The sequence below is a fragment of the Vipera ursinii genome (genome assembly GCF_947247035.1).
Source record: "Vipera ursinii genome assembly, contig: SUPER_Z_unloc_1, whole genome shotgun sequence".
Lineage (NCBI taxonomy): Eukaryota > Metazoa > Chordata > Lepidosauria > Squamata > Viperidae > Vipera > Vipera ursinii.
Genome location: NW_028148449.1, coordinates 1,136,536 through 1,149,024, shown reverse-complemented (window position 1 = coordinate 1,149,024; position 12,489 = coordinate 1,136,536). Strand labels below are relative to the sequence as shown.

Below are 12,489 nucleotides of genomic sequence, written 5' to 3'. Positions count from 1 at the left end.
CACGGCGTCCGGTGGCGAGCTGTTCCACTGGTTAATTGTTCTCGCCGTTAGGAAGTTTCTCCTCTAATTTCAGGTTAGCTTCTCTCCTTGATTCGCTTCCCTCCCGTTGTTTCTTCTCCTGCTTTCTGGGGCTTTGGAAAATAAGTTGACCCCTCCTCTTCTTTGGGACAGCCTCCCCCCCTCCCGAAATACTGGAAGACTGCTATCGTGTCCCCCCTAGTCCTTCTTTTCTCCGGACAAGCCAAACCCAAATCCTGCAACCGTTTTTCATACGTTTTAGTCTCCAGGCCTTTAACCGTCCTAGTCCGGAGTGCAGCTGGGCGATCTCTTGGTCTCTCCTTAATCCGGAGAGACACTATTTGCTATTTGGGCTTTGCTAATCTGAGCCGCCATGTCCATTCCTGAAGGGATGTCCAACTTACTCAATCCAGTTTGGTGTAGTGAATAAGGCACCAGGCTGGGGAATGGGATGGGAATGGAATCAGAATAGAATAGAATAGAATAGAATAGAATAGAATAGAATAGAATAGAATAGAATAGAATAGAATAGAATAGAATAGAATAGAATAATAGAATAGAATAGAATAGAATAGAATAGAATAGAATAGAATAGAATAGAATAGAATATATAGAATGGGATGGAATAGAATAGAATACAGAAGTATATGGAATAGAATAGAATAATGAGAATAGAACAGAATAGAATAATTAGAATAGAATAGGAAAAAATATCAAATAGAATAGAATAGAATAGAATAGAATAGAATAGAATAGAATAGAATAGAATAGAATAGAATAGAATAGAATAAGGGAAGGGATGGGATGGGATGGGATGGGATAGAACAGAACAGAAAATAAAAATATATGGAATGGAATAGAATTAGAAATAAATAAAATAGAATAGGAATAGGAAGAGAAGAGAAGAGAAGAGAATATATGGGATGGGATAGGGCAGAATAGAATAGAACAGAAAATAAAAATATAGAGAATGGAATAGAATTAGAAATAAATAGAATAGAATCGGAATAGAATAGAATAGAATAGAATAGAATAAGGAATAGAATAGAAGAATAGAATAGAATAGAATAGAATAGAATAGAATAGAATAGAATAGAATAGAATAGAATAGAAAACATGGAATGGGATAGGATAAGAACAGAACAGAATAGAAAATATGGACTAGGATAGAACAACAGAACAGAATAGAATAACAGTTGGAAGTGTTACATGTTTTGTGCCAGCCATGGCAGTTCCCCAAATAGGTCATCAGATGGAGCAAAGAGGCTTCTTTGCTCCCCTGCAGCAGCCCCATTGGCGAGAGAGTTTTATGGCTAGGGAGGGGCCGAGACCCCCCATAAATACCTCTGCCCAGGGGCTGCTTCTTTGTTCTAGCTCTGCTTCTCTTTCTATCTATCTTCTATCTTACAAGCATGGATGCTTCCATGTCATATAGCTCTTTTTATATAACCTGCCGATGAATAAAGCTTCATAATGACTGCATCTCTGCATTCTGCCTATTTCGCTTGGAAGCACCTTAACGTTCCATCGATCTCTTGTGAAAGCTGCTTCACAGGAAGGGACCTCGGAGGTCATCTAGTCCAACCCCCTGCTCAGGCAGGAAAACCCCATAGCACTTTTGAGACATAGGACTGTCCAATCTCTTCTTAAAAAACTTCCAGCGTTGGAGCATTCCCCTCTTCTGGAGGCAGGTGGTTCCCCGGGTTAGTTTGTTCTCACTGTCGGGGAAATTTCTCCTTAGTTCTAGGTTGCTTCTCTCCTCGATCAATTCCCATCCGTTGCTCCTCGTCCCGCACTCAAGGCAGGAGCAGAACCGGGAGGCCCCGAGTTCTAATCCTGCCTTGGCCCTAGGGATGAAACAGTGGCAAATGGCCTCCAGGAAACCTCTGCTAAGGACACAGCAGGGACTCCGTTACGATTGAAGGAAAGAAAGCCGGGGTCCCGTTGGTCCTCGTCTTACGATCGCCACTGAGCTCCAAATTTCCGTTGCTAGGGGAGACGGTCGAGTGACCCTTGCCCCATCTCCCCGTTTTGCAACCTTTCCTGGAACAGCTGTTAAGCGATGCAGGCGTAGGAATTTTGAGCGCGTGACCCTGGGGATGCCGCAGCCGTGTAAGAGGCAGGTAGCCCCCAACCTTCCTGTCGCTCAGCCGGACAACCGTTAAAAGTGCCGGGTTTGGTCCCATTTGACGGCCTTCCTTGCAGGGTTTTTTTTTTTCCTCATAGAACGCTCAGAACGGAGTTCCGGCACCTTTTTGGGATGGAACCTTGTAGGGTAGGCAAGTCAGGTTGGATGACATGTGTGAGTTCCGGCACCTTTTTCTTTTACAAAAAAAGCACGGGTTGAAGGAAAAGTCGTCATCGGGATGCGGTCCAAGCCGGGAAGAAATAAACAACGTGGCGACTGTTTTGGAAAGACGATTGCAGTTGATCGAAAGCGGAGAGCCAGGCAGATGGCTCTGGAAAAGGGGGAAAAAAGGGGATGGGGTGAGCAGAGCACATGTAGAGAGTGGGTTTTTATACCCTCTGGGGCTCTTGTGGGTTTTTTTTTTAAAAAAAACTTTTTATTAATTTTCCAATAATACAATTACATCTTTGAAAAACGAGGTGGTCTCTGCGTTACGATAATTCCCCTACGTCCATATGCGTACTAATACAAATCTCCCAACCGTTAACAGCCAATGTTTCCTCTCTCTTTTTTTCCCTTTAATGCGTACCGTCTTCTTGTTTAAGTTAATCCACTTCTCATTCCATCCATCAGCTGCTTAATGGCTTCCTTACGTTTATCGATGATTTTACGGGACGCTGAGCTTGTCGATCAGAAGGTCGGCAGTTTGGCGGGTCGAATCCCGAGTGCCGCGTAACAGAGCGAGCGCCTGTTCCTCGTCCCAGCTCCTGCCAACCCAGCAGTTCGAAAGCACGTAAAAAATGCAAGTAGAAAAATAGGCACCGCTACGGTGGGAAGGTAACAGCGTTCCGTGCGCCTTTGGTGTCTTAGTCGTGCCGGCCACATGATCACGGAGACGTCCTCGGACAAGCGCTGGCTCTTCGGCTTTGAAACGGAGATGAGCACCAGCCCCTAGAGTCGGAAACGACTAGCACGCATGTGCGGGGGAACCTTTACCTTTTACTGTTGGGCCATCAATAATAACCTTTTACATTTTTTCCAGCTTTAGTTTTGCATTAACGTGGAAATGAGACGTTTTTAACATGTATCGTTTCCCAATTTTTATATGGCCCCACTTCCCTTTACCCCGATTCCCCCTCCCCAACCTCTCGTGTTCCAGATAAAAAGCATCTTGTCTGTCTCACTTCCGTATCAACAAGATTAAGCCATACTGTTGTGATTCAGGGTCAGCCTGTGGGTTCGGCAGTTGGGTCGGACGACTCAGAGGAGGAGGAGGGGGCTGTTGAAGATCTTGCTGATGAGAGCCCTCAGCCAGGCCCCTCCCACTTGGTCACCAGGGAGACCCAGCTGTGTGAGCCTGACAGCGTGGATGAAGATGACCCACAGCTGGCCCTGTTCAAGGACGCCCGACGCAGGACGCAGTCAATTAGGAGTAAACAGAGGAAGGCAATGGGGCTTCTTGGAAGGAGGCAGAGAGAAGCCACGCCCTGAACTCTATATAAGGGGAATGTGTGGGGAGGGCTGGTTTGCTGAAGGCAACCGCTTGGATAGTTCGTGTTTCTTAAAGCTCCTGTTTCTTGGTTTGTCTTGTTCCGTTTGTTTTTGTAGTTATAAATTTGGCAGGCGTAATTCCAGCCTCTTGCCTTCTTGTAAAAGGGGTTGTCCCTGCCTTTTCTGCAGGGCCGGTAGCAGGCTGGTACAGAACACATACAGTGTAATCTTATTTTCATTGTAATTTCCAAAGATTACAGGTTCAATAAGCAAGATTTGCTCCCATTTCAGCATTCGGTACACCCACTCTCTTCTTGCGGTTCTTTCCTGTTCCCATTTGAGGCTTCGTATTTCCTCGGTTATGGACTTGGACCGGAGTCGGAGTCTGCCCCTTTGGCATCGGTGGGTCATTCCTATTATGTCCGGTCTTAAGAGTTTGGGTGGGGTATGTAGATTTGAGGTGTCTTTGTCTTCCTCACTTCTGCCAACCTAGCAGTTCGAAAGCACGTAAAAATGCAAGTAGAAAAATAGGGACCACTACGGTGGGAAGGTAACAGCGTTCCGTGTGCCTTTGGTGTCTAGTCATGCCGGCCACATGGCCACGGAGACATCCTCGGACGAGCGCCGGCTCTTCGGCTTTGAAACGGAGATGAGCACCGGCCCCTAGAGTCGGAAACGACTAGCACGCATGTGCGGGGGAACCTTTACCTTTACCTTTACTGTCTTCCTAAGCATCTAGCTGGAGGCCTGCAGCCTTCCTGAATGGATGATCACATCGGCATTTCTACAGAGCTGGTTTCTGCTCGGAGGAGGGAGACCTGGGGCTATGAAGAAAAAAAATGGGCATGCTTTTCTGCCTCTTGAAGATCCTTGGAAGAAAGATAACATTCTGCCATTTTCATATTTCCGGGTTTTCGATCACATGACCCCCGGGGCTGCTATGACGGTCGTTAAGTGTGAAACAGGATCCCAAGTCACTTATTTGAAGTGCCATGGCGACTTGAAAGCTGGGGGTGGGGTGGGGTGGGTGTCTTCAAACTTGGCCCTTTTATGACTTGCGGGACTTCAACTCCCGGAATTCCTCAGCCAGGACGCTTTAAGACAGAGGTCTTCAAACTGGGCCCTTTTGGGACTTGGAGGACTTCGACTCCCAGAATTCCTCAGCCGGGATGCTCTAAGACAGGGGTCTTTAAAATGGGACCTTTGCTTACTTGGGGACTTCAACTCCCAGAATTCCTCAGCCGGGATGCTTTAAGACAGGGGTCTTCAAACAGGGCCCTTTTGCGACTTGGGGGACTTCAACTCCCAGAATTCCTCAGCCGGGACGCTTTAAGACAGGGGTCTTCAAACTGGGCCCTTTTGTGACTTGTGGGACTTCAACTCCCAGAATTCCTCAGCCGGGATGCTTTAAGACAGGGGTCTTCAAACTGGGCCCTTTTGTGACTTGGAGGACTTCGACTCCCAGAATTCCTCAGCCGGGATGCTTTAAGACAGGGGTCTTCCAACTGGGCCCTTTTGCGACGGGGGGGACTTCAACTCCCAGAACTTGTGGACTTCAACTCCCAGAATTCCTCAGCCAGCACACCTGGCTGAGGAATTCTGGGAGTTGAAGTCCACAAGTCAGAAAAGGGCCATGTTTGAAGAAACCCCCCCCCCCCCCGCTTTAAAGGGTCGCTAAATGAGCCGCTGTAAGTCGAGGCACAGATGGTTGGTTAGGTAAGTCAGGAGACCCAGGCGGTTGTGACTTCGGTCGCTAAATGGACGGCTGTAAGTCGAGGAGTATACAATACAACTGCTAAGCTTGTAAGCCGCCCGGAGTCTTCGGAGAAGGGTGGGATATAAATGTAATAAAAATGAAAATAAAAAAAATAAATTTAAAAAAAAATAGGAAAGGTGCAGGGGGCTTTTTTGCAGGCTGGCTAGGCCAGGATGCTCTCCCCCCTCCCCGCCGGGAGGGGGCGCCTTTCATGCAAAGGGGTGGGCAAAGAGATGCCAGCCGGAAGTGGCTTCAGCTGTTTTAATTTCTTTTTTTTTTTTCCCCTCCCCGAGCTTCCGCTTTCCGCCTTCCGCCGCGCAGGCGGCGCGGCTCTCCCCAGCCTGCGCTCGCTCCTCCCGCCGCAGGGGGCGCTGTGGCGAGGCCGACCGAGCCGGAAGGCCGCTTGCTCGGCCGCGCGCATGCGCTTCCGCCGGCTCCTCCGCCCCCGCCCGCCTTGCCTCCCTCCCTCCCTCCCGCGAGCGTCGAAAGGGCCGGCCCGCCTCGCGCATGCGCGCCGCTCGCCGCTCGCCCGCTCGCCAGAGACGCCTCCGGTGGGTAGCGCGACTTCTTTTTCCCCCCTCCCCTCCTCGCCCGTCGCCGCCGTCGCCCCCCCCTCCAGAAACGCCCCCCCCCGCGGTCCGCAGGCGGAGGGGGCGGAGCCTGGCTTGGAGGGGCGGGGCGCCGCTCCCCCCTCCCTTCTCCTCGCCGGGGAACAAAGGCCGGGCTGAGTGGGAGGGGGGGAGGGGGGGGAGGGGGAGAGGCCCCGCCCACTCCGAGAGGGGACCCCCCCACCCTTCGGCTGACCTTTGACCCCCACCGGGGAAAAAAAAAACCCCTCCCACCTCACCCCCGGGGGTGGGGGTGGGGCCGCGGGGGTCTCTCCCAAGGGGGGGGGAGGGGTCCCGAAGGCCCAGCAGGGGATGATGGGAGGTGTAGTTCCTCCGCTGGGGAATGGTGGGAGCTGTAGTTCTGGCCCCCTGACTCGACTGAGGCCTAGCAGGGCCCGGCTTGGCCCCCGGCTGGGGATGATGGGGAGGTGTAGTTCTCAGCTGGGGATGATGGGAGCGGTAGTTCCTCAGCTGGGGAATGATGGGAGTTGTAGTTCCGGCCCCCCCTTGCCTCGACTGAGGCCTAGCAGGGCCCGGCTTGGCCCCCGGCTGGGGATGATGGGAGGTGTAGTTCTCAGCTGGGGATGATGGGAGCTGCAGTTCCTCAGCTGGGGAATGATGGGAGCTGTAGTTCTCAGCTGGGGATGATGGGAGCGGTAGTTCCTCAGCTGGGGAATGATGGGAGCTGTAGTTCCGGGCCCCCCCCTTGCCTCGACTGAGGCCTAGCAGGGCCCGGCTGGGGATGATGGGAGGTGTAGCTCCTCTGCTGGGGAATGATGGGAGCGGTCGTTCCGGCCCCCCTGCCTCGACTGAGGCCTAGCAGGGCCCGGCTGGGGATGATGGGAGGTGTAGTTCCTCCGCTGGGGAATGATGGGAGCGGTCGTTCCGGCCCCCCTGCCTCGACTGAGGCCTAGCAGGGCCCGGCTGGGGATGATGGGAGGTGTAGCTCCTCCGCTGGGGAATGATGGGAGCGGTCGTTCCGGCCCCCCTGCCTCGACTGAGGCCTAGCAGGGCCCGGCTTGGCCCCGGCTGGGGATGATGGGAGCTGTAGTTCCTCAGCTGGGGAATGATGGGAGCGGTCGTTCCGGGGCCGCCCCCCTGCCTGGACTGAGGGCTGGCAGGGCCTGGCTTGGCCCAGCTGGGGATGATGGGAGCGCTAGTTCCAGCCCCCTGACTCAACTGAGGCCTAGCAGGGCCTGGCTTGGCCCAGCTAGGGATGATGGGAGCTGTAGTTCCTCAGCTGGGGATGATGGGAGCGGTCGTTCCGGGGCCCCTGCCTCGACTGAGGTCTAGCAAGGCCTGACTTGGCCCAGCTGGGGATGATGGGAGCGGTAGTTCCGGCCCCCTGACTCAACTGAGGCCTAGCAGGGCCTGCCTTGGCCCAGCTGGGGATGATGGGAGCTGTAGTTCTGGCCCCCTGACTCGACTGAGGCCTAGTAGGGCCTGGCTTGGGCCCGGCTGGGGATGATGGGAGCTGTAGTTCCTCAGCTGGGGATGATGGGAGCGGTCGTTTCCCCCCCCCCCCCGCCTGGACTGAGGGCTAGCAGGGCCTGGCTTGGCCCCGGCTGGGGATGATGGGAGCTGTAGTTCCTCAGCTGGGGAATGATGGGAGCGGTCGTTCTGGCCCCCCTTCCTCGACTGAGGCCTAGCAGGGCCTGGCTTGGCCCGGCTGGGGATGATGGGAGCGGTCGTTCTGGCCCCCCTGCCTCGACTGAGGCCTAGCAGGGCCTGGCTTGGCCCAGCTGGGGATGATGGGAGCGGTAGTTCCGCCCACCCTGCCTCGACTGAGCTCTAGCAGGGCCTGGCGTGGCCCACCTGGGGATGATGGGAGCGGTAGTTCCGCCCCCCCCTGCCTCGACTGAGGCCTAGCAAGGCCTGGCCTGGCCCAGCTGGGGATGATGGGAGGTCTAGTTCCAGCCCCCTCCCTCGACTGAGGCCTAACGGGGTCTGGCCTGGCCCATCTGGGGACGATGGGAGCGGTAGTTCCGGCCCCCTCCCTCGACTGAGGCCTAACGGGGCCTGTCCTGTCCCAGCTGGGGACGATGGGAGCTGCAGTTCTGTCCCCGAAGGAACCTCCTTCTCAAGTTGGGGGGATTGTAAAGGCCAAGCAAGGCTTGGCCGGGCCCGGTTGGGGATGATGGGAGTTGCAGTTTTTGCCCCACCCTCGACTTGGGGGTGGGGGTGGCGGGTGGCTCCCCGAAAGTGGGGGGGGGATGGCCCTAAAGGCCTAGCAGGGCCCCGGCGTGTCCCCCTTGGGGATGATGGGTAGTGTAGTTCTGGGCCAGAGGGAGGTTCTTGGGTGCTATCCTGGCTGCTTTTCTCCTCCCGGGGGGGGGCAGGATGGATGACATCGCGGACCCCCTTCTAAATAATCCCAAAGAAGCAGCTCCCTTTGGGGGAAATGCCGGGGGGGTGTGGTGTGAATTTTTGCTGGGCTTTGTAGTCCTGGGGGGGGGCCTTGGGGACACTCGCCCCCCCAAGCAGAATTTTAATGGGCTATCGTGAGGAGGGGAGTCAAGATGGGAAAGGGGGAATCTTGTCGTCGTTGTCTGTATTTGTTCTGCCGGATGTGTTGCCTAGTTGGAGATTGTGATGTTTCCTATGGGGGTTTTTCTTGGGGGGGGGGGGTGGGCGGGGCTAAAGGGACAGGGTGGTCTCGCGGTGAAGGCGCCAGGCTAGAAACCAGGCGGCGGGGGAGTTGTAGCGCAGCCTTAGGCTGGAAAGCCATCGGGGAGTTGGGGCCAATCACCGGGAGACGGTGAGTTCTAGTCCCGCCTGAGGCAGGAAAGCCAGCTGGGTGACTTTGGGCCAATCACCGGGAGACGGTGAGTTCTAGTCCCGCCTTAGGCATGAAAGCCAGCTGGGTGACTTTGGGCCAATCACCAGGAGATGGTGAGTTCTAGTACTGCCTTAGGCATGAAAGGCAGGTGGGTGACTTTGGGCCAATCACTGGGAGACGGTGAGTTCTAGTCCCGCCTTAGGCATGAAAGCCAGCTGGGTGACTTTGGGCCAATCACCAGGAGATGGTGAGTTCTAGTACTGCCTTCGGCATGAAAGGCAGGTGGGTGACTTTGGGCCAATCACCAGGAGATGGTGAGTTCTAGTACTGCCTTAGGCATGAAAGCCAGCTGGGTGACTTTGGGCCAATCACCGGGAGACGGTGAGTTCTAGTCCCGCCTTAGACCTGAAAGCCAGCTGGGTGACTTTGGGCCAATCACCGGGAGACGGTGAGTTCTAGTCCCGCCTGAGGCAGGAAAGCCAGCTGGGTGAGTTTGGGCCAATCACCGGGAGACGGTGAGTTCTAGTACTGCCTTAGGCATGAAAGGCAGGTGGGTGACTTTGGGCCAATCACCGGGTGATGGTGAGTTCTAGTCCCGCCTTAGGCACGAAAGCCAGCTGGGTGACTTTGAGCCAATCACCGGGTGATGGTGAGTTGTAGTCCCGCCTTAGGCACGAAAGCCGGCTGAGTGACTTTGAGCCAATCACCGGGAGACAGTGAGTTCTAGTCCCGCCTGAGGCAGGAAAGCCAGCTGGGTGACTTTGGGCCAGTCACTGGGAGACGGTGAGTTCTAGTCCCGCCTTAGGCATTAAACCTAACTGGGTGACTTTGGGCCAATCACCGGGTGATGGTGAGTTCTAGTCCCACCTTAAGGCACGAAAGCCAGCTGGGTGACTTTGGGCCAATCACCAGGAGATGGTGAGTTCTAGTCCCGCCTTAGGCATCAAACCTAACTGGGTGACTTTGGACCAATCACTGGGAGATTGAGTTCTAGTTCCACCTCAGGCATGAAGGCCAGCTGGGTGACTTCGAGCTAATGTCTGGGAGACGGTGAGTTCTAGTTCCACCACAGGCATGAAGGCCAGCTTGGTGACTTTGGGCCATTCACCGGGTGATGGTGAGTTCTAGTCCCACCTTAAGGCACGAAAGCCAGCTGGGTGACTTTGGGCCAATCACCAGGAGACGGCGAGTTCTAGTCCCGCCTTAGGCCTGAAAGCCAGCTGGGTGACTTTGGGCCAATCACCGGGAGACGGTGAGTCCTAGTCCCGCCTGAGGCAGGAAAGCCAGCTGGGTGAGTTTGGGCCAATCACCGGGAGACGGTGAGTTCTAGTCCCGCCTTAGGCATGAAAGCCAGCTGGGTGAGTTTGGGCCAATCACCGGGAGACGGTGAGTTCTAGTCCCGCCTTAGGCCTGAAAGCCAGCTGGGTGAGTTTGGGCCAATCACCGGGAGACGGTGAGTTCTAGTCCCGCCTGAGGCAGGAAAGCCAGCTGGGTGACTTTGGGCCAATCACCGGGAGACGGTGAGTTCTAGTCCCGCCTTAGGCATGAAAGCCAGCTGGGTGAGTTTGGGCCAATCACTGGGAGACGGTGAGTTCTAGTACTGCCTTAGGCATGAAAGGCAGGTGGGTGACTTTGGGCCAATCACCGGGTGATGGTGAGTTCTAGTCCCGCCTTAGGCAGGAAAGCCAGCTGGGTGACTTTGGGCCAATCACCGGGTGATGGTGAGTTCTAGTCCCGCCTTAGGTATGAAAGCCAGCTGGGTGACTTTGGGCCAATCACCGGGTGATGGTGAGATCTAGTCCCGCCTTAGGCACGAAAGCCAGCTGGGTGACTTTGAGCCAATCACTGGGTGATGGTGAGTTGTAGTCCCGCCTTAGGCATGAAAGCCAGCTGGGTGACTTTGGGCCAATCACCGGGTGACGGTGAGTTCTAGTCCCGCCTTAGGCACGAAAGCCAGCTGGGTGACTTTGAGCCAATCACCGGGTGACGGTGAATTCTAGTCCCACCTTAGACACTAGACCCAGTTAGGTGACTGGGCGGTGAGTTATAGTGCAGCCTTAGGCAGGAAAACCATAGGTGAGTTTTGGCCAATCACCAAGAGATGGTGAGTTCGAGTCCCACCTTAGGTCTGAAAGCCAGCTAGGTGACTTTGGGCCAATCACCAGGAGATGGTGAGTTCTAGTACTGCCTTAGGCATGAAAGGCAGGTGGGTGACTTTGGGCCAATCACCAGGAGATGGTGAGTTCTAGTACTGCCTTAGGCATGAAAGGCAGGTGGGTGACTTTGGGCCAATCACCGGGTGATGGTGACTTCTAGTCCCGCCTTAAGGCACGAAAGCCAGCTGGGTGACTTTGGGCCAATCACCGGGAGACGGTGAGTTCTAGTCCCGCCTTAGGCACGAAAGCCAGCTGGGTGACTTTGAGCCAATCACCGGGTGACGGTGAATTCTAGTCCCACCTTAGACACTAGACCCAGTTAGGTGACTGGGCGGTGAGTTATAGTGCAGCCTTAGGCAGGAAAACCATAGGTGAGTTTTGGCCAATCACCAAGAGATGGTGAGTTCGAGTCCCACCTTAGGTCTGAAAGCCAGCTGGATGACTTTGACCCAGTCACCAGGCGATAGGGACTTCTAGTTCCACGTTAAGTATGGAAGCGAACGGGATGACTTTGGGCCAATCACCAGGAGACGGTGAGTTCGAGTTCCGCCTTAGGTACGAAAGCCAGCTGGAGGACTTTGACCCAGTCACTAGGCGATAGGGACTTCTAGTTCCACATTAAGTGTGGAAGCGAACTGGATGACTCTGGGCCAATCACCAGGAGACGGTGAGTTCGAGTCCCGCCTTAGACATGAAAGCCAGCCGGGTGACTTTGGGCCAATCACCAGGAGACAATGAGTTCTAGTCCCGCCTTAGACAGGAAAGCCAGCCGGGTAACTTAGGGCCAGTCCCTCCCTCCCTCCAGCCCGCCTCGCAGGGTTGTCGTGGGGAAAATAGGAGCATTTAGACCTGTTTTGCCCTCTTGAGTGCGCCGGCGAGATATAAGTAAATGCACAACAAAGAAAAATCAACAATCCTTCGGCGCGGGCTGTTGATTCTCACACCCGGCTCCCTCACCCTTGACAGTGACCAGCTGACGTCGCTCTGCGAGGACCCCAGGGAAAGCGGCCAGCAGGACCCTCAACCGGGAGGATGGAAGCGACCTCTCGGTCCCAGCTCTTCCTCGGTTGCGAGCCGGTTGTGTGAGGAGACGACGTGTGGTATGGAGCAGTGAAGTGACAAAAGTTACACAACCGCTGGAAATTTCGTCGTCCGTCAAGTTATTTCAGGTAAAGGGAAAACACACACACACACACACACACACACACACAGGTGTTTTTCCTTCTACCTTTGCAACTTGCTTACTTGCCTTGAAGCTCTGGTTAAAAAAAAAATGCCCACCTGCAAAGGTGAGAGTACAGGTAGTCCTCGGGTTATGACGTGCCCCGTATTTCCGTCGCTGTTAAGCGAGTCCCTCCGTCGGAAGGTTGCAAAAAGGGAAGGCCTTGGGAGGCTGCGACCGTCGTAAATACGAGTCGGTTGCCGAACGTCTGAATTTTGATCGCGTGACCCCGGGACGCTGCGACCGTCGTAAATACGAGTCGGTTGCCGAATGTCTGAATTTTGATCGCGTGACCCCGGGACGCTGCGACCGTCGTAAATACGAATAATAT

The 12,489-nt window shown here is 54.5% G+C and overlaps 1 protein-coding gene across 4 annotated transcripts in view; it reads left to right on the top strand.

Moving 5' to 3' along the window:
- The first annotated feature begins 5,893 nt into the window (after window positions 1-5,893).
- The window catches only part of LOC310650453 (zinc finger protein 783-like), a 28,708-nt gene continuing 22,112 nt past the window's right edge, over window positions 5,894-12,489 (top strand). Inside the window, exons 1-2 of one of the 4 annotated variants that reach the window (XM_083379996.1) lie at window positions 5,894-5,944; window positions 11,903-12,105. The gene's annotated coding sequence lies outside the window, so the exon portion shown is untranslated. Of the gene's footprint in view, window positions 5,945-10,611; window positions 12,106-12,489 lie in introns of those variants that run through there. The other 3 variants (XM_083379997.1, XM_083379995.1, XR_014494374.1) reach the window with 3 other exon arrangements.